Source organism: Uloborus diversus, chromosome 1, assembly GCF_026930045.1.
Source record: "Uloborus diversus isolate 005 chromosome 1, Udiv.v.3.1, whole genome shotgun sequence".
Lineage (NCBI taxonomy): Eukaryota > Metazoa > Arthropoda > Arachnida > Araneae > Uloboridae > Uloborus > Uloborus diversus.
The window spans coordinates 244,025,885-244,048,626 of record NC_072731.1 but is presented as its reverse complement, the minus strand read 5'-3'; positions in this window follow the sequence as shown (position 1 = coordinate 244,048,626).

The following is a 22,742-nucleotide window of genomic DNA, read 5'->3' as shown; positions in this document are numbered from 1 at the left end:
GAGGAAAGGTTGAGTAATGGACAGAATTTCCCTTTTCTCTTCAAAATGTGCAAAAGTTCTTTATTTTTTGGGGTAGAATTACGGTAACCGGGTCGCGGCGATAAATGTTTCATTCTGGCAACCCGCTACCTCATTTGGCGACAGAGCAATTTTAGCAACCCTACAACAAAGCTGGTTCGCTATTCGTTTGGCCAATCGGCGATACACAAAATGGTAATTGATTTGTCTCATATTTATTTTTTTTTCCCTTAATTCTATAGAATTATAATTTTAAATTTTTGAAAGTTGATTTTTTTTTCTGAAAATTGGCAAAGTACACTATTTTTTCAATTTTTAGATAGTCGAAACATTTTATCAAATTTTACATCGTGGAATGTTTTTCACTCTTAACTATTTTAAGTTGTTGATTTGAAAATTAGTCATTCATATATTTTGGATACTTTTTTTAAAAGATTTTGCTCGCAGTAAGTAGTTTTCTTCATGTTTTATTGTTCCATATTGAATTAAAATTTATTAATTATTGTAATTATTCAGTAAGGTAAAATTAAAATTTGCAATTATGATAACGTTCTCTGACTGGATCTTTTCGTTCGGTTTAATTTATCTAATAGATTATTTTCGTTTTACTGTTACACTTTACTGTACTTAATGGCGTTTTCTGTTTACTTCACGATTTATTTCATACTTAACTGTCGTTTTCGATCCAACTTTTAATGTTGTTAAATTTTGTTAGAATTTATGTTATATTTTTTTTGTGTTTTAGAATTTCTTTCAATTTTTTTTTTTTTTTTTGGTAGAGTAATTTAAATTTTAATGGAGTTGTTGAATCATTTAATTAGAATGTTATTTTACATTTTAACAGAGCTTTAACGTCATTTTGTTGTATTTTCAATTTATCTAGCAATTTTTTTTTTTTTTTTTTGTTTGAATTTTAACGTAATGTTAATGTTACATAATGTTTCCTTTCCTTTTTGCTCATTTCGCTAGCTAACAGTTATGTATTTTTTTCGAATAAAATGTGCACGCTAGCCAAAAACAGCTTAAGTTAATTTTTTGCATTAAATGTTTTTAAAAACTATTAATTATCTGTTCCAAATATCCACTCCCCAACACTTTTTTTTCTTTCAAGTATTTAATTGCTTTCCCTCTTAAAAAAATGCTAGCTATGCTCTATGACATCCTAAATTAGGTTTAATGATTCGGAACTCCAGCGCTCGAATACGCAACCTTGCGGTGATTTACAAAACTGCAAATGAAACTAAAACATTGCCACGTTGCGTTCCACGTGTATCTGTTGACGTAAACACAGGCAGTTTGTTCTGAGTATTTATTAACGCAATCGATGTTTCTTAGTTTGCTTTCAGCTACAGAAATTAATTCGTCCCTTAGTATTATTCTCGAGCTTCTCAAAATAATGTTAGTTTTCATTATTTCCTTAATAATTGGTGAAAGCGAAAATTCTGGATTAACAAACTTGGATAACGTTATACAAGGTAAAAAATTTTATTGTTTTGTATGAATTTGTAAGAATATGGGGGTTTTTTTAATCTTAAATTAATTAAACTTACCATATTTTACAGCAGCATTTAGTTGGAATGGACAGTATGCAAAATATGTTCTTGAATATATTATCGTAGAACAAAATGAATAACCGAGAAAGAATTTACTTTATTCCTTTTATTCTCAGCTGAAAGGTTTCGCCAAATTTGTTTAGGGTTATAGTTTTAGTATAGTGCGAGCAAAGTAGCCTTGGCGAGATTTCGCGTTTTTAGTTAAACCATTTTTAATTTTTATCATGAGTGGAATGGGCAGTTCTCAAAAGGTGAGCGCAAACACAGACCTCAACTTTGAAGCTTCAACACCAAATAACTTTCATTTTAACTAACTCAAAAATTTTTGAGTTAAATTATAATACTGTATAGAGACAAGAATTGACATAAATTATGGAAAAAATGCTCTTTAAATGCCCTTAAAAAAAAAATATTTTCTTTGCTAAAAGGCGCAATTTTGGACATACCAAAACGTTAACTGAGCAAATGCACCATTAAAGAAAAAATTTTTTTAATTATTTCCATACGTTTGAAAAAAAATTTAAAGGTATGAATCTTACACTGAATAATTTTTTGTTAATATTTTACACAAATAACAAAAGTAAAGACAGATTATTCACTTTGTAAACGATTTTAGAAAATAGTAAGTTTGAAATTTGATGCATGTCCAAAATTTACGATCTTTACAATGCTATTTTTTGAGAACTAAGTATATGATGTTTTCATTTTAAAGGTGTTTATCGAGCCTCAGAATCAATTTTTAATTGTTTAAAAGTGTTTTCATAAGCTTTTATGCAGTATCTTAGAAGAAAAATAATTTTTTTTAAACGTACATGTGAGATGTCCAAATGGCGTTACGATCTTGACGCCGATAATTGTGTCCATTTATTCATAATTTTTGATGATCTACTGTCTTCTAACCTCAATAAAAAACGTTATTATAATGTTATCTTCTTTAATCCATTGGTATTTTGCATAATTAATATGTTACACATTGAACAATACATAAATTACAGTAGAAACATGGCTGGTTATGATCGAACCGAAAGCCATTTTGCGCTAAAATCGCCAAGCAAACCTCCGTTGGCGACAACACAGTATACGATAAGCTAAAGGTTACCAGAGGGGAATTCCAATTTGACAAATGTAGTTTATCGTCAGCTGTACCAGTTTTGGCGACTTTATCACCTGCGCAAGCATTTTTTTTCCCCCGCTTTTATTATTTTAGAATTCTTTTTCTCTTCTTTCTTTTGGAAACATAATTTAACGATCGCCAAATAGAAATACGAATTTCTTTCTTCAATAATTTTTTCAGACATCATTTTAATTCTTATGACATTAGAAAAAATATTCATTATTAAAACTGATGTCACTTTTTACAATTGTATTATTTTTAATTTGAAGCTTTTTTTTAACCTTGCATCAATTTCTTCAAAATCATTCCAAAACTTTATTATATGTAAGGAGCAGCATGTATAGCCATTCAAGTATTTCATTAATATCCTCTTTATTATTAAATTGCAAAATTTAAAAAGTAGTAAATAAAATTTTCATTGGAAAAGTTAAAAATCAGATTAACAATTGTCAAAAATGGTGAAAGTTACGTTATGATGATGTCCAAAATCCGTTACCTACAGGACAACAATGTCCAAAATCTGTTACCTACATACTGCTGATTTAATTTGCTAATTAACAATTTTTACAAATACCTGCTGTCTTTTCATGTTCATATATTGTGTTCTAGGTATGCATACTATAAAATAAAATCAAAATTGATGTCAAATTCGAAAATTTTTGAAATTGCTCAAAGTTAACTTTTTTGTTCTCACCTTTTGAGAACTGCCCGAATAAAATGGTAGTAAGATTACAGAATTCGATAAGTGAAAAGAAATAATGGTCAATCAACTGAAAAGAAAACTACCACCATATATCCGTGAGAATTTTGTTGATGATTTGCATAACATGACACAATTAAATCGTAACTCAGAAATTAGAAAAATCGAAACAGAAAATTTTTAAATTAACCGATTCGGGAATTCGAGAGAAATAACTCAGCTACAAATGGAAAACAATAAGCGCTAGCCAAGCAAGGCAAAAAAGTATCATCTTCTTTCGATAACAATTTGTAATGTCATATTGAATTTTCTAGCATTAATTGTTATTCTTGTCAGGGCACAATTATTATTTAATTTTATCAAGAATTGATAAATATCGAATTCAACATCGTGGAAATAGCTGCTTAGAACTACGAACTACGTAGTTTGCATTAATCTTTGACGTTTAGTAATGCTTCTTGAATTCTCATTTCGTTCTACGTGGGCCAGAATATCCACAAGACTTTGAAAATTAATTTAAAAAGAATAAAACGAAAAAATCATACGTACGAACAAAAATCACAACACTTTTAGCATTTTCTTCGTTACCATGTGCGTTTGTTTTAGTTTTTAAGTCCGCCATTAGACAGTGACTTCAGTGCTCCCTATAGTTCGTTGGAGTTGCGAATATGTTTTTTTATATTTTGTTACATTATCATCATTTAAAAGAGGGAAAAGAATTTTTTGCGGTTACGATTACAGGAAGAAAAAACTTAACAGACTCTTTGTTACTAAGGTGATAGTTTGAGTCATCCGGAGCTCCTCCCATTTTCTTTGGGTCTATTCTTATTTGTGGATTTCCTTTGCTTACATTGAAATACTTTGTTTACATTGAGTCGTAGGTGCCAAATTTGGCTGTTTTTGAAAAAATCTGCCAACGCGACCCGGTTACCGTAATTCTACCTTTTTTGGTCTAAAACCTCATTAAATTCAAATCAACCTGAAGCACCGGCAGCCCACGCGGTGATTGTTCATAACCTTCCGCCACTGCCTTGTAAACACCAACTGGTTCATAAAATTCATTCTGATAATTCTAGATGGTTACATCGTATTCATGAGTCACAGCAACATCAGTTTTACCCGCCTAAAAGGCTTATTATTTAAATCCAAACTTATGACTGTATGTTACTGGTGACCTTATCATAACTTGTTTTAGCTTATTGTTTTAGGTCCAGATTTAAAAGATTACTAGCTGCGTCGCCCGGCTTTCCACGGTCTACCTAGAAAATAAAAAGCATGTCAAGTGACGCGTGTTCAACAATCAGGCTTGAACGAAAAAAATCAGTAAAACTTTGCGGCAGATTTCGGGAAAATAACCAAAAAGTAAACATTTTAAATCCTCCGATTACAGAAGAAGCCTTTAAAACTAAACTCAGAATTTTATTTGCTCTTATTCGAGACAAAAAAAGGCAACAGATCTTTCGTCTCAATGACTTTCTTCACGCTATAGATTTTAATAAATGCGTTGTTACGGAAAGTTGAGTTGAAGCACTGAATAATAATTCGAATGGAGGAAAGCCTTCGAAAAATGGGGATTTTATGTCGAAATCTGAGTGTCATAATTAGTAGTTTTTAATTGATATCTCCGCTAATTATTGTCGGAGGATTATGTTAAATACCCAAACATAAAGACGGGAAGATTACGAATGCATCGATAGCTGGTTCGATGGTCAGTTCACTGTCGTTCGGGAGAAGAAACTTGGACATAGTTACATAGGTACATAAGCTCAGTTTTTAACCGACTTCAAAAAGGAGGCGGTTATCAGTTCATACCGTATGTATGTTTTTTTTTTTTGTTTGTCCACTCATAGCGTCTCACCTAGTGAACCGATTTTGATGATTCTTTTTTTGATGGATAGGGGATGGCTCAACTTAGGTCCCATTACTTTGTTTGACCATATTTGTTCTTTAGAAAAAAAGTTATGCGCAAAAAACAGTAAACTTTATGCAATTTCCCTATTAAATTGTAGCGAACTTCGCACTTTTCATCCGTGGATAACGGTGGCTCAGTGGTAGAATTCTCGCCTCCCACACGAGCGACCCGGGTTCAAATCCCGACTAGGACAAAGTGAATTTTACTAAAATTTCTTTTCTACTGTTTCCCGTATTTTCTCGAATGTTCTATTAATTTCTGTATCTTTCCAAGTCGCTTGAGTATTCGCTTCATTTGGCTTTCACATTGTCTTCGCTATCTTCATCTACGCGACAACATGAAACTCATTGTTATAAAAGTTTGGTCCCATATAAGAGTAACATTAATAGTAATTGTAATGATAATTTTGAATAAAGGCTTTTCTAAAGCAATACAGTGATATAGGGCCGAACTTCTTACTAGGTAACTTCTTACTTTTACTGAAATACCTACATTTACACTAAAAAGAATGAAATAAAAAATTTTTTAAAAAAATAGAACCGACTTCAAAATTGCTCTAAAAAGTGAAAAATAATTTTATTCTTTAAACACCATCGATGATACTTTTAAACATAATTTTTGAAGTTGGCGCAAAAACAAAAAGTAAAATCCATTGTAAACATGCTTCGTTCATATTTTTATCAAAAAATCATCCAATGTTAGGAACGAAACATTTATATCGTTACTCAAATATGCTGTCATCAATGCGTAATGCATTTGGTAGTGAAGAAACTGGGCCTGATTTAATTTATAGTTGTGACTGAGTTATGGCTGTGAATGGTTTTATCGATCGTTTTTGCGCCAACTTCAAAAATTATGTTTCAAAGTATTATCGATGGTGTTTAAAGAATAAAATTATTTTTCACTTTTTAGAGCAATTTTGAAGTCGGTTCTATTTTTTTAAAAAAATTTTTATTAACTATATAAGATTCTACTCTCGCTTGAAATCTTTTTATTGGTGGAAGAAGGCGTCAATCGGAGTTTTGGCTGTTTGACCAAGGGTCGAATCGCCTGGTGGCATAAAGTAACTCTTTTGAGTTGTTTTAGCGAAATTGCTAAAAGCCGAAGGCAGTCACTATCTGGGGAAACTATGAAGTAGAATCCTTCAAACAGTACCGAAAAAATACAGTGTATTTAAAAAACATCCGAGTACTGTCTAACCACCGATGAGATGGAAAGGCGAACATCAAGTTTACAGGCGGATTTATTAGTTTGCAGGTATAACAGCTGTTGCAGATGTGTGCTAGCCTCCAAATAAGCACATTGAAACGAACGTAACACGCGCATCATTTTCTTTTCTTTTTCCTTCTCATTCTGACAAACTTGCCTGTTTGTTAATTCAATAGTAACCGAGAGCAGACTGTATCGATGAAAATTTATGAACGTGATCAAGTCATTACACATTTAGTTTTGCAGTAAAAAATAAATAACAAACTCAACGTCGTTAAAACGCAAACCGAAAAAAATATTTCATACTCGTTTTCTACGGATCCCTCTGGCGCAAAACGCATATTTTTTGCAATGTACATTTTAGTAACGCTGTTTTTCTTGCTTACGGTTTATTAATTCCTCCCACCTAGGCCTGACAATGCCTCATAGGTTGAACTGGCAATGAACTGAAAAGTATAGTCATGTTCATTGAACTAATCAGAACATTTCATTTGAAATTGTTTATACAGGGTGTTCCGTTTCAACCTGCAAGACCTTTATTTTCGCAACCATCAGTCCTAGATGTATGCTTCCAACTGCAAAAATGTTCAAAATCAGAAGCAGGGTTAAGATATTGAAAGTTTAAAGCAAAACTAAATATGAGTCAAAACATACGAAATTTAGCTTTTTATACGGACCCTAGGTCCCCTAACTAATACTATTTAGAGAAATTATCTCCATTGAAAACTATTACTGACACAAAATACTTGACATTTGTGCGACCAAAACTCAAGGAGATATTCCAGTTTAAAGTTTTAAGGGACCATACAGAAGATGAGATGCGAACTTATCGCCCTTTCAGAAGAATGACAGGTCGTCAAAGTAAGAAAAACAAGGTATTTATATTTTTCATTGCTATTCAAAAACAAATGCAAATGTTATCCCGTGATACGCAAAAACACATTACAAAACCTCGAACAATTTTAAAAAACCACATTCCTGCACACGTGTAAATTTAGACACTTGTTAACTGCTATATTTTCTCCCAAAAGGTGTTATTGACGGCGGGTGAAAAGTGGTGTAAGTCACAAAGTGCTGCGTTTCATATCTCGGTGAATATTGGTCGCATTAATTTCAAACTTTTTGTGTTGGAATTATTTTTCAATGGAGACTATTTCCCCAAACATAAGTTAAGGGACTTAGGGCCCGTTTAAAAAGTTTAATTTTTAATTTCTTAACCCTGCATCTGATTTTGAACATTTTTGCAATTGGAAGCATGCATCTAGGACTAACGATTGCGAATAAAAAGGTCTTGCAGGTTAAAATGGAATACCTACCCTGTATGTATTCACATTAAAGTACGTTTTGTAGCTAGAGTATAAAAATCACATTTTAGGATGTTTCTACAAAACAAATTTTTTAAATGAAATTTCTTTTTTAGAAAGCCTCATCAGTATTATGCTCAGCAAAGAAAATCAAATCAACTGCTAAATATTTTCAATACTCTTCAGCTACTCTTCAATAATTCTTCTGGGTGATTAATCGCTCAGAACCCGATATCCCGTTTCAAAATGATTGATTTTTGCCTTGATTGATGCTCCAATTTACTCGAACTCCAGTTACACCCTTTTCTGATATGAAAATGAATTCTGTTCAAAACTTTGACATTATTCGCGAAGAATCATTTTCTTAATCATGGATTTATTCTGTCATTAAAGCCGAAAAATATTTTAATAATCACTTTAATACACTCTAACTGATTTCAGTTTTTGGTTTCCTAAATTCGTTTGCTTTAAATTAAGTAAAGCAAAGCTTATTTCTCAATGGGGTTGTTTCCTTCCGTCAAAAGTACTACTTTTAGTCTGTGAAATTGATAGAATGAGTAAAAAAATAACAATGACCCAGAAAATACTTTTATTTTCCCAACAGTTATTTTTTAATTAATTTTTTTTAATGTCCGATTTTTCAAACAAGGCGTGGTCTTGATGACGTCACAAATGATGCTCCTTGGCGCATCTTTCGCGTTTCCACGTTATGATAATCAAGAAGCGAATTAAATATTGCGCTCTACGCTTGCTATCAACCCTATCGTTGCCAATACACGTGAGTAAAGATGCGAATTAAATATTTTGCTCTGTGAATGGCAACACTGAAAGGTATTTGTGATATCATCGGCAGAAGTGTAAACAATGAAAGCGCACCGATTTAAGTATTTTTTAAAAAATATTAAATTTAAATAAGTTATTTTAAAAATTATCAGATCCTATGATTTTAAGCATGCTTTTTCAGGAAAAAATACTTTTAAAAATTTGGAAAGGACCCCATAAAAGCAAATTTAAGAAGCAATATGATTTCATGATTCAACAACGCTTCTAATAAACATGGCATGGTGAAAAACACGCATCAAATTAATGAAAAAGTAATCGATTTCTTTGCTACAATAAAGAAATACATAAGACGATTTAAAATGTATAGCTTGCATTCTTAAACTTGCCATGTAATCTTTCTTTACACCCAGCTATTAGTTATTTGTGAATTTAGTATTTGATAAATAATTAATGTATTTCGTGAAATACACCGCCAGCTCAGTCATTTCCAGCCGAGGGCTGCAGTTTCGTGCTTATTAGCACTCACCTTGCCTCGCGTTCAATCTTCGAGTTGAACCGAACCATTGCTTCGGTCACTCGTCTGGTCTGCTAATTCTATATTAGCTACCAGTTTGTTTCGCACTCTTGGCTTCCTTTAGAGGTTTTCCATCTCCAGCTCAGTCACTTTCCTATGCCGGGCTGATGAGTGCTAATAAGCACGAAACTGCAGTCCTCGGCTGGAAATGACTGAGCTGGCGGTGTATTTCACGTATTTCTGCTTTAGCCCTGGCTAATGGGCGGTAATTTACTGAATTAGTGTATTTGTTTATTTCATTTGTAATACTGTTTATAATATAACATTTTGTATTATGAAGAACCTCAAATATAATCTCACGTGATACACAATAAAAATTCTAAAATTAATTCTTTACTTAAAAATAAACACAAATTTAAAAGTTCCTAGAACTTTTTAATTACTTTCCAACTCTAAAGTTTGAAAAATAAAATACTAGAACAGTCAAAAAAAATTTTTTTTTCGAACTTCGTTTCTATATTTTCATGTTTATTTATAGAAATGCAATGTTTTTTAGTACTGCAATTTTGCTTTTTCCCCCCTGCAGTCAGACCAATAATTCCATTTATTTGGCCCAAGGAAAATATCTTTTAGACTTACAACAACGAAAACTAGTACTCTGATATTGTCTTCTAAATTACTGGGCTGGAAAAAATCACCAAAAAGAAGAGTACATGGTTTGTGTTTTACTCAAAATATCAAGTCATCGAAGAAAAACAACATGTGATTTGCTGTCAGCAAGATTTTGGTTTTCTGCTGGAGACATCCCAAAAGGCCTGTCCCAAGAATTCTCCAATAAAAGCATTTATTTCTACTATAAGAATGTTTTGAGTGGCGGCCAATACCGAACTCCGATTTGTATGCAATTGTTACACACAGTAGCGTTGAAAAATCAAAAGAGGCATTTCTGTACTTGTTTTTCTTCCATTTTTCCCCCGTAAAAAAACTAAAATTCTTGGGTTATAGATATTCGAACAAATAAGAATACAGTAGGCGCCGCTTATTGTGATCACTTTGGGACAAATACAATTTGATAACAATAACCGAAAAGAATCCAGGAGACACAAAATAATGATTTTTTTTTTTCAATTAAGGTGCATTTATTTTGGCAACCTCAAATTAAAGTCACAGTGACTCAACTGAACGCACTTTCTAATTATAAATCATTAAATTAACCGAATGGAAATATCTGAATTATAAAAAGTTAAAGCTAAATTATGGAATTTTTAATCACATATACTAGGTGAAGTAAAATATGACCGTTTTCCCCGACATTCGTAAACCAGTTTCAAAGCACATTCAGCTTGTCTATCTTTTCCAGCATGGTTTTGCTTGTTGTTTAAATTTTAATTTAACTTCGCTTTATTTTCAATCTCGACACAATTCTTTAATAGTTTACAAAGCAATGGCAGCAACGGAGATCCTACATCAATGCCATGTCCAGCGACTGAATTTTTTTAGGTGCAAAAAAGAAAGTTTTCTTAGGGGGAGTCTGTGGTCACTGGGGGCGAACTTTCTGCAGGTTCATTCCTAGAAAAATTTCTACCTGCTTTTGAAAATCATGAAATGCTACACAGAAAGTTAGTCTCGTCAGGGTTTGCCAATGTGTTTCTGTTAATTGAGGAATAATAACGGGGGGGGGGGAATTGAAAGTTAATGAAAAAGTGATAACAATAAACGAAGACGCTGATTACAATATCCGACTTTTTCAACGTGTGTTAACATACGAGTGTTCTGGGACTTCGTGATGCTGATAACATTAAGCGAATGATAACATTAACCATGATCACATTAAGCGGCGCCTTCTGTACAAACAATACATGCTTCAATAATATCAAGAAATTCATATTCATTTGCTTAATGAAATCAATCTATATAGTTCTTTGAAGATTAAGATATTTGACAAAACTTATGAATGGAAAATGTAATAAGGTATGAGGCATAAAAAGCACGTGCTTAGATAAAATGATTAAGACATAGAACATGTGCCGATAATCTTTACTAATAATAAAGCTGAAAGTATCTCTGTCTGGATGTCTGGATCTCCGTCTGGTTCTCTCTCTGTCTGGATGTCTGTCAGGATCTCTGTGACGTGCGTAGTGCCTGGACCGTTCGGCCAATTTTCATGAAATTTGACACAGAATTAGTTTATAGCATGGGGGTGTGCAATTTGAAGCGATTGGCGAGAAATTCATCATCCAGTATTTGTAAATATACAGGTGAACCAAATGACCTTTTAATTTTCTACTACAGGCAAAGCAATGCGGGTACCACTAGTCTCTACTCATAATAATGCTGAAAGTCTCTCTGTCTGGATCGCTGTGACGCGCATAGCGCCTAGACTGTTCGGCCGATTTTCATGAAATTTGGCACAGAATTAGTTTGTAGCATGGGGGTATGCACCTCGAAGCGATTTTTCAAAAATTCGGTTTCATTCTTTTTCTATTCAAATTTTAAGAACGTTTTACCGACCAAATTATCATAACGCTGACGGACAATTACCATAACGTGGTCTAGCAAATCACCATAATGTGGACGTGCAAACTGCGACCATAGGCGAGCAAATTAACATTGCAAATTGGCGAGAAATTCATAATCCATTATTTATAAATATACAGGTGAACCAAAAGACCTTTTAATTTTCTACCACGGGCAAAGCCGTGCGGGTACCGCTTGTAAGAAATAAACCACTTTTACTTTTTTTTTCAAAGACAGAGTCTGTACTGTAAAACCACCTCACTCCTCTAGCTTAAATAGCTGTATTTATATGCTACTAAAAAATGCTTATCCTTTAAAAATTAGGATTCTAGATTTTATACAATAAATAGAAATTTCAAGAATTTCGAAGATTAGTTTCTTCACCACATTTGACATATTTTCGGTTTAAATATTTTTTTTATAAATATGCTTATTTATTCATTTTAATTTTTGAAGATTCTTTCTGCATCATTTGAATACCTTGTTTCTAAATTTCGTCCATAATTAGTTCCGTTCTCGAAACCAGTTAAACTTTACATCACCATTTTCATCATTCTAAGTTCTATATGTGGAACTTTTAAAAAAATCGAAGCACTATTAATAATCTTCAGTATCACGTCGCTTAAATTGTTTGCTCGTAAAATTTAAACTGCTACTAACTTTATGGCAGATAGTTGTTCGGAGCGAATTGCCAGTACAATAATACCCAAACGGTTTAGAGTTCTAGAATCTAAGAAAAAGAGAAGTCCTGGAGAAAAAAAAGTTTAATGATCTAAATAAGCGTAAGAGGATTTTATTCCTCTCAAAAAAATATTCTACTCTGAAAACGAGAAGTGAGCAACAGTTTCTGCACCAAAAATTAGTTCAATAACGGATTTTCAACCCATTACGAAAGTTTTTACTTGCTGAATGGGGTCGTTTCCAAAATTTTAAAAGTATTTTTTTTCTGAAAGAGCATGCTTAAAAGCATGGGATCTGACCATTTTTTAAATAATTAGCTTAATTTTAATATTTTTTAAAAAAATATTTTAATCGGTGCGCTTTTATTGTTTACGCTTCTGCCGATGACATCACAAATGAAAAGTCAGTTTTGCCATTCACAGAGCAAAATATTTAATTCGCATCTTTACTCACGTGTATTGGCAACGATATGGTTGGTAGCAACCGTAGAGCGAAATTTTAATTCGCTTCTTGATTATCATAACGTGGAAACGCGGTAGGAAAATGCGCCAAAGAGCATCATTTGTGACGTCATCAAGACCACGCCACGCCTTGTTTGAAAAATCGGACAGTTTAGAAAATTAATCAAAAAATAACTGTTGGGAAAATGGAAATATTTTCTGAGTTCATGTTTTTTTTTTTTTTTTTTTTGCTCATTCCATTATTTTCAGTCACAAAAAGTACTACTTTTGACTGAAGGTAAAAAAACCCATTGTTTTTTTATTTAGAAACAAACAATAAAATGCACATTAAATTGTTTAATATTGGCCATTGTCAAAAACAATTTTACGCTCATGCCCTATTTCTTGGTTTATTACAGTAACATAAACAGCTGGCAGTCAGTTGCAGCTGACAGTCTACAAGCGCAAAATTCAGTAGTACAATCAAAATTTATCTCTACTAACAAGATATTCCGTCTAAAACTAAACAAGCCTACTTTCCCGATACCAATATTGACTTTCTAGTATCTGATTAATATTCTCAAAATCAATCAAAATCGCAAATTATTTCAAATATATTTTTTTAATATTTAAAGCGGATTTCTAGAAACAAAATATGCCTCGCTCATCTAAAGAATTAGATGCGTAAAAAACAGATAAACAAACAAATAAAATAGCAATAGCTTTTAAACAAAGCAGCTAATGCATTTTTTTCCATCAAAAAAAAAAAAAAAAAAATCTTTAACCGCTTTCAAAAAGAAAAAAAAAGAATTAAAATGAAAGGCACATTAAAATAAATACATCATATCAAAAAAAAATCGTTTGTTTTCCCCTGTTGCCAAAAAATAATTTTGAAAATGAACTAATGTACTGTCAAAAAATCTGATAATTTCTATTTCATGATTAAACGTGCACTCCGTGAGGAAATTTTTGTCGGTGTTTACCTAAATCCCTTTCTCTAAAAACACTAAAACTATTTTAAAGCTTTCGTCATTTTTCTGTTTTTTTGGCACAAATATTTTATTTTTGAAGTGCTTTATTTGTTTAACAAAAGTTGTAATTCCTTTAAAAATATCAAAATTATTCTTCTTTTAATGCCAAAAAGTCAACTTTTCAATAAATAAATAAAAATTAACCGGTAAATCGACGATTCTGCTATCATATTGCTTCATGTGTTTTTTTTTTTTTTTTTTTTGCCGTATTCCTTTTTTACAGATCGCCCTAAAGTATTTTTTAAAGAGATTTGTAGAAATTTTGCTTTCTTTCCAAAAGAAGATTGGATGTCTTGCTCATTAATCTGCGCCGCCTATCTATTGCATTTCTTAAGAATTTGATTCAGCTTAGCTGTCTCTAAAGCTCGTTTTTGAATGAATGAATGTTCGTATCGAAAATTTAGCAGCATTTATTATTTCAAATTTCAACCTCTACAAAGGAAACAAGCTAACAGCCTATCACGAAATTCCTTTTTTATTCGACATTCTTTCTGGGTAAAAAAAAAAAAGAATATGCAGTAGAACGTCAAAAATCTGACCGACAAAAATCCGAACATCAAAAATCCGCACTATCATGAAGTTTACATAAATTGTCTTTCATGTTCAATAAACAATGAGGGCTAGTTTTTGTTAAAAAATGTAATGGAGCCGTTTCCAAAATTTTAAAGGTGTCTTTTCTGACAGAGCATGCTTAAAAACATAGGATCTGATCATTTTTTTGATAATTTGGATAAGTTTAATATTTAAAAATTACTTTAATCGGTGCGCTTTCATTGTTTACGCTTAAGCCGATGTGCCGTTCACAAACCACAATATTTAATTCGCATCTCTACTCACGTGTACTGGCAACGATTATTCAATAGCAAGCGTAGAGCGCAATATTTATTTCGTTTTTTGATGATCATAACGTGGAAACGCGGTAGAAAGATGCGCCAAAGTGTATCATTTGTGACGTCATAAAGGCCGCGCCTTGTTTGAAAAATCGGAAATTTAAAAAAAATTAATTAAAAAATAACTGTTGGGTAAATGAAAGCATTTTTTGGATACATTTTTTTTTTTTTTTGCTTATTCCATCAATTTCAGTGATAAAAGGTACTACTTTTAACTGAAGGAAACATCCGCATTGCGTATTAAATCAGTATTGGATCATATGTTATGAGCGTGCGTACATATGTATAGCTCTTTATTTGATTAAACGCAAACTATTTTCCTAAATGATATTTTCTTGGCTAATTTTGAAAATCCGAACTAACTATGGTCACAGCTCGGATATTCGACATTCTGCTGCGTGAAATCCCCCCCCCCCCCGTTTTTTTAAACAGTAGCCTTTTGATTAATGTTAATAATAACTACAAAATAATAATAATAACCAGTGGTTACATGTATTCATACACGCGCGTTAGAAATAATACGCCTAAATGTATCCTTTTCTTTTTTTAATGTTATAAATTTTTAGACCCTTTTTTTCACCTATAAAATAAGATAAATGTTGAGACACATTTAAAGAAATGTGATATTTCTTGTTGTCCCTGAGATCTGAAATTGCAATGACTGAATCTAAAGAAATTATACTAGAGGTGCAAATATACAATGGCTCATTCCAAAGGGTATAATTTTACTCATGTATTTGAATACTTTCCCGAATTTTAAACTTTTCCTTTTAATTGTGAGATATTGGAATGTAAGAAACCATTATGTATTATAATCTAAAGCATCAACTTTCTAAAAAGCTTTTTTTTTGTACAACCTCTGACAATAAAGTTCAGTAAATGAAGTCAGAACAACAGAATTGGCAACACTAGCAAAACAAAACTATATACCTGCGTAGCGGCAGGTGTTGACCATCTCCCCCCCTCCACCGTTGTTCATTTGAGAGTCTTTTAAGGTCCGTGTCTGACTTGTTTTACAAAAGTCTTGTTTAGTGAGTTGGTTCTTAACAGAGAACAGGAAGACTATGAACAGAAGAGCAATTTAATTTTTTTCAAAGCTTGGCAAGTCGCAGAAACATCTCGATCTCTATTCTCGCCAGATCTCAATCCTCCAGACTTCTTCCTATTCCAACGGTTCCTATTCACTTTGAAAGGAAAGAGATTTGACGATACACCTGACATCCAATGAAGCGTGACGAGGCGCTTCCATCCCAAAGGAAGACTTCTTGCAAATTTTTCAGACCTTGTATAGCAGATCTCAGCGGTGCTAGTCATGGGAGGTGACTATTTCGAAGTAACTTTCGTGAATAATTCATTTTACGTTAATGTTACAGGACTATTCACCGAACTTTATCGTCAAAGGTTGTATTTAAGGACTAATGATTTGTAGGTGTTGTAGGCGGGACCTTACAGTCACACCCGCAACATGTACAATTTCTTTTTCTTTTGTTAATTTAATGCTTCATATTATGATACGTAAATACTTAATGGTTCTTTATATTCCAATACGTTATATTTCAGAGATATAGTTTGACATTCTGAGAGTAAAGTGCAAATATATGCGTAAAAATGGTACATTCGCGCAAATGGGTTGAACACAATATAATAATGGGGTTGTTTCCGAAATTTTAACAGAACTCTTTTCTAAAAGAGCATGCCTAAAAAACATAGACTTTAACCATTTTTTAAATAATTTGACTAAGTTCAGTATTTTTTAACAATTATTTTAATCGGTGCGCGGATTCAATTCCGTTTTTTATGCTTCTGCACATGACATCACAAGTGATGAAATGCCATCCACTGATGCCATCAGCGCAGAGCGCAATATTTAATTCGCATTTTTACTCGTATGTAGTGGCAACGATATGGTTGATAGCTGGTTGATATATATCGTTGATTTGATTCACTTCTTAATTATCATAATCTGGACTGCGGTGGACAGCAGACGTAAGCAGTGAGCGCCAGTAAAGTAGCGTGCCAAAGTTCATCACTTGTAACGTCATAAAGACCACGCCTTTTTTGAAAAACCAGACTTTTTAAAACACTAATTCAAAATTACACATTATGAAAATTAAAGTTTTTCCTCGCTCCATGTTTTTTTTTTTATTATTTATTTATTTTATTTATTTATTTTCCTTCATTTTAGCAATTTCAGTGACTAAAAGTAGTACTTGCGACCGATGGAAACAACTCCATTCCTTAGCGTGAGTGGAAACACACATTTAATGCTTACACCCTGAATTACAGTGAAAAATTGCAAAAAGCACTTTTTCGGAGAATTATCTTTGTTTTCCCACCAAAAAAATAATTTTCAACTGCTTTTTCACAATACAATTTTGAATAAATGTGTTTCATAGAAAAATTTAAATAAACATAATTTTAACAGCAAAACAAATGGTACAGCGCTTGTATATTCATATTTCTGAGAAAATTCGATCCTGATTCCTCCCATGAAATGCAATTCAAATTTGCGGGAGACGGTTACAGTTACCGCTGGGATCGGCACTATTTTTTTTGCAGCGGAAGCTTTTTTTTTTTTTTTTTTTTTCATACAGCGCAATAGATTTCAAGAAATTTTATCATCGTCGTTTTCGACTGCAATCTCCCGCACCCAAGTCATATCCTATAACAGATTTTCAGAAATTTAACTGTCGAACTTAAAAAATCGGATATCTTGCTATCCGATCCCTCGTGTTTCACAAAAATTGCATTCGGGAGGACGTCACTCAAAGCATTTTTCCGATGGAAATAAATGCTGGTCTTGGAGGATCTATTCGCGTGAATTATTTTAGATACAACGCGTAAACAGGAAAAAATAAGCTGTCAGCCAATCACATATTGTTTCTTTCGACGGTATGATTTTTCTGACAGATACGTAATATTCGTACCATTCTTAAAGGTGTTTTTTTCTTCCAGTTCAGTAGTCCAGAAGCCAATTTATTTTGCCCTGAAATCAAACCGTGAAGGTTTTCAGTTTAGAAAGAAATAATTATTATTATTAAAGATATTTTAAAAATGATGTATTCAAAATTTTACCGGTTGAGTCGTGAAGATAAAATCTCACTTTAATTACATATGTTTTGTGAAAATGAGAATGTAATTACTTAAGACTCCAGCGTAATAAGGGCTTCCGTATACAGAAAAATATGCTTTAAATGTGCGATTTGTAACAGACTATATGCAGAAAAAAGATGGCGTCTGGAGTCAAACTTTAAAAAACAGCCAGGCATATCTTCTTTTTTTTTTCTTTTTTTTTTTTTTTTTTTGAGCAATCACGATTGCTTATTGCTTTTATTTGACTGTTTTAATGTGCTATCATTTTTTTTCCGCCAGCACCCTCTGCAGCATCACCGTCGACCGGTTCCTCACGATGCTGCTCCTATAGCGAAAAACGTCTCCAGGTTGCATCCATATGTTACACACACGCGCATACATACACAACTACACACACACACGCGCACACACAAATACATACACCTGCACACACATACACAAAAGCATATACACACACACAAACACATACACACACAAACACATACACACACGCAAATACATACATACACACGCATACATAAAGACACCTACACATACACGCAACTACCCACACACTCATCACACTCATGCCTAGACACAAACACATATGCCTACACACACATACACATTCCCCACCACACACAAACACTCATACACACAACTACCCACACACTCATACCTGCACACAGACACAAACACACATGCCTACACACACATACACATACCCCCTACACACAAATACACATACCCCTCCCCCCACACACACATAAACACACACGCCTGTATACACACACACTCGTGGTTGCGAAAAACATAATTTGAATTCAAGAGGTCAAAATTCAATTTTTTTTTTTTTTTTGCTTAATTTATATTAATCAAACTCTTAGAAGAAACAGACATTGAACAAGACTTAAATTTTTTTATGAGTCAGATTTTTACACTTGTGTGAAAATTTCTTGATCATAATTCAGCGGGGCATAGGACGCAACCTGCGACGAACCTGTAACAGGGTCTTTTGAAGGGTATTTTTCTCTTTTGGGGGGCACTCTCTTTCTGGGGGGGGGGGTGATGAGGGAGTGATTAGCGCTCCCGGATCAATTGCGATGAAATTAGTTCTGTGATTAAGTTATAATACTTAGTTCTTAGTATTATTGAAATTAGCTGAGATATATGATTAAATGAATGCCGAAATTCCAGGATATAATTTGAGATTTTTAGTTTTTTCGGACGCATTTTATATACGTGACTTTCAAACTACCCACACATACCCGTCTGAGAGTGTGTGTAATTATTTTTATACCATGTACGTTATTGAAACAGTTCGGGAAATGTTTAATTGTAAAAAAATTCTTGAAAACAGAAGTCTTTAGAGGTTTGCGACATTTGTTTATTAAATGATAAGTGTTCAGCACCAAATCTTTTTACTTCCTTTTACTAAAAAGGAAGTATTGTATTCGCGAAAAAAATTTCACTCAAAAATCGACCTTAATTTCCATTTTTCTCACCCCCGAATGAATGTTGGGTTTATTTTTCCACCCGACCACACGTGGATATATGCCTAGAAACGTACAGACACCCGAAATATCCATTTTGACGATCCCCGAGTTAATTACAACGAGTTTTCTCGTGACGTCTGTATGTACGTGCGTATGTGTGTATGTATGTCGCATAACTCAAGAACGGAATGTGCTAGAAAGTTAAAATTTGGTACTTAGACTCCTAGTGGGGTCTAATTGTGCACCTTCTTTTTTGGTTACATTCAGATGCTCCAAAGGGTTGTTAATTGCAATGTAAACTCAAATGGTGTTATAATTTGGCGGACACTTGGGGATATATCGCCAGTTTTTTTGGTCAACAAGTTTTGTCGCCAACTTGGCGATAAATTTGGCGATTTAAAAAACAAAATTTATTATCTGCTTTTAATTTGGCCATTGGTGATATTTAGAGAGTAAACTATTGAATCACATTAAAACTGCCAATAGTGAGAAAATGACATTAAATTGGAGTAAAAGGAGCTCATGTGATGCACACATCAGCTCGTTAATGCTAGATATTCTTGACTTCCAAACAAAAAGAAGTGTTTATTTTAACATTTAATGACGACTGAGTATTATAACTTAATCAAGCATTATTGCATGTATCATTTAAATAGATCAACCATAAAACAGCTCTTTAGAAAAACCATATTTTATATTTTTTAATTGTTTGCCTGATCACCGCTGAATACACATTTAAAAATGAGGGCAAAATCAATACGATTAAATTATTAATATATGATCTCTCGGAAATGAAGTGCTTAAGTAATCAAATAACTGCAATTCGCATTGTACTGCTCAAACTAAACTAGGTTATTAAATTAATGTGATTTATATTACGTGGAAAAGATTTGGAAACTTTTCCAATGGAGATCGTCCCAGTCACAAACATTCCATTTTCGCCCCACAACAGACAACACCCTCATCTAAGTTAATAGCTAATTTATTCAATTAAATGAATACGTTATTTGAAATGCGTAAGCGACTACGATTTAAACGCGAACATTAGATAAACTACGTTAGGCTGAGGGAACTCTCCTTTGAACATCTTAACATTTAATAACTCGCAATCTGTGTTTGAATATTTTAAATAAATATTAGATTGCTAATGTGTAGGGTACATTAATAATGCTTCGGGCGTAAAGAGTTATATGAATGTAGGAATTGAGGAGTGTTTCATAGATTTAAATAATGTTATCTCTAAAGCACAATAGGAGAAATCGACGGAATTTTCACAATCGAATGATTGCTTATCGAGTGATTGTAATAAACGAGAGATCAGCTATCGAACTCGTCATCTGGAATAGCGATCACCGAACTACAGGCAAATTACCTCACATAAGCGTTGGGTACATCTTCACATTGGAAGCAAAAAATGTTTCAGCAAGGCAGCCTGAGATCCGCAAAATTGGCACGATGCTACCTGCTTTCAGTTCTGCCTTAGTTCCGGCTGTAGAACGGTAATTTATAGCTTCATACCGTTGCTTTTATTTTCTTGAGGTGGAGTCTCATCGACCTCTCGCAGGTTTAATGAAATATTTTTACCTACCAGTGTGGAGATGTATTGAGGAGTGAGCAATTTTCCAGCAGCTCGGCTGGGGGGGATTCCAGACTGGTGAGCCTAAAATAACCGCAAAACTCTTACTGAGCTGATTGGTTTCAGTACTGATAACTTACGTTTTTATTTTTATTGTTATGTAGCTGTCTGACTGAATTTTAGTACCGTAGACTGGGGCTTTTTGAGCTTCTAGGGGCTACTTGAACCCATGAGAAAAAGATGTTTAAAATCCGTCCAAGTTCTACAAAACTCAATGTATAGACTTAAAAATCTTTCTCCATGACAAATAGCAGTACTAGGTAGAGGCTGGAGTATGAAAGTTTCTGCTATTCCCGCCTTTTTTGATTGAGGTTATGATTGCAAGTTGTCTAAACAAGTTGTTTTTAGTGTCTGAAAACTTTCACATGTAAGTTCATAGAAACATCTGATGTCTTCAAGGTCAAGATAGTTTTATGTTTGCATTTTATTTCTTAATAAAATAACAGTGTTTTAAGATTATAGCTATATAATTAACACAGTAACTAATATAAGTTAGAAAAAATGCACTGGTTGCCCTTTAAGTGCACTTAAAATGGGGCTACTTGAACCGAGCGTTAAAGCAGCCCCAGACCACATTTCATCACTAAATTATGTTAAGTAAGTTTATAAGCTATTAAAATAAAGAGATTAGCTACTATTTATACCCGTTTATTTGCCGATATGGATTTAAAAAGGGTCCGAAAGTAAAAGAGAACTCCTTGAAGTAGGAAATAATGAGGATAATTAAGACGAAAAATTACAATTGTGTCCAGATTCAACAAATTCCGGAGAAATGTCTTAGAGGGTGGCATCAGGCCATTTTGACTTAATCATATCAACTCTAAAAAGGAAATTAAAAGATCGTTCACAAAACAAGTCTGGGCATCCTGTAGTATTTAGTAGCGAGGAAGAGCAGGTATTAAATAATATCAGAGAAAGTAAATACACCTAAGCCATTAAATTGATTAGTTTTCATTCTTTCTATTGTTTAAATAATGAGCATTTCAATTGGTTTTAGCTGTAGTTAGATTATATTTCTATTTGAGAAATTATGTTTGCCTAAAAATGTTTTTATGTATACATTGATTTTATATTAATTTATATAAATAATTTGCAATTTATGTAAATAGTTTGCTTACTAGAAAGTACGTTTTGAGTTTTCTTTAAAAATCATTGGTCCTTCTTGATACCACCGTCTGTTTTACAGTTTCTAATGGATTTGCGGAGTGGGACCAAGTAGCCCCAGCGCTTGGCTACTAGAACCCAGTTTTTAAAAATAGAAATAAAATATAGAGTTCAAATTGTTGCTTAAAAAAAAGCCTTAAGGTGGTAGCAGAACGTCTGAAAAGTGATAAAAAATATCAGTTCACATTATTGGTTTAACCAAAAATTCAGTGTAAAGTTCGCAAAAAAAAATGAAATTTCGGGTCCAAGTAGCCCCACGTTACGGTAACTGAACTGTAGCATATCTATTATTAATATCCCTTCCAATCAATTCGTAAGCACTTGCAGCTGGATATTGCACAAAAAGTTTATATTTCAAGAATCTCGTAGTTCCATGCATAAACTTATACAACTTCGCTATCAAAAAAAGGGTTGCCATTTCTTCCTCCTATCAATGTTATTTCTTGCTGTAATTCAATTTCAAACGGAAAGAGTTGCGTTCCAAAATTCATTTCGTAACTTTAATCCCAAGAAGCCCCTCAGATTGCACCATTTTCATTGCAATGCCAGATGTTCCGAGTCTCTTTCATGACAGGTCTTTCAGTGACTGATATCCACGCATTTGGAATACGTAGAATCCCGTGAACTTTTCTAAGTTTAAAGAATTCTGTTTTTTAGTTCTTTGGACTCTGGAGTTGAATTGGGGATCTTGCACAAGCAGTGCAAGCC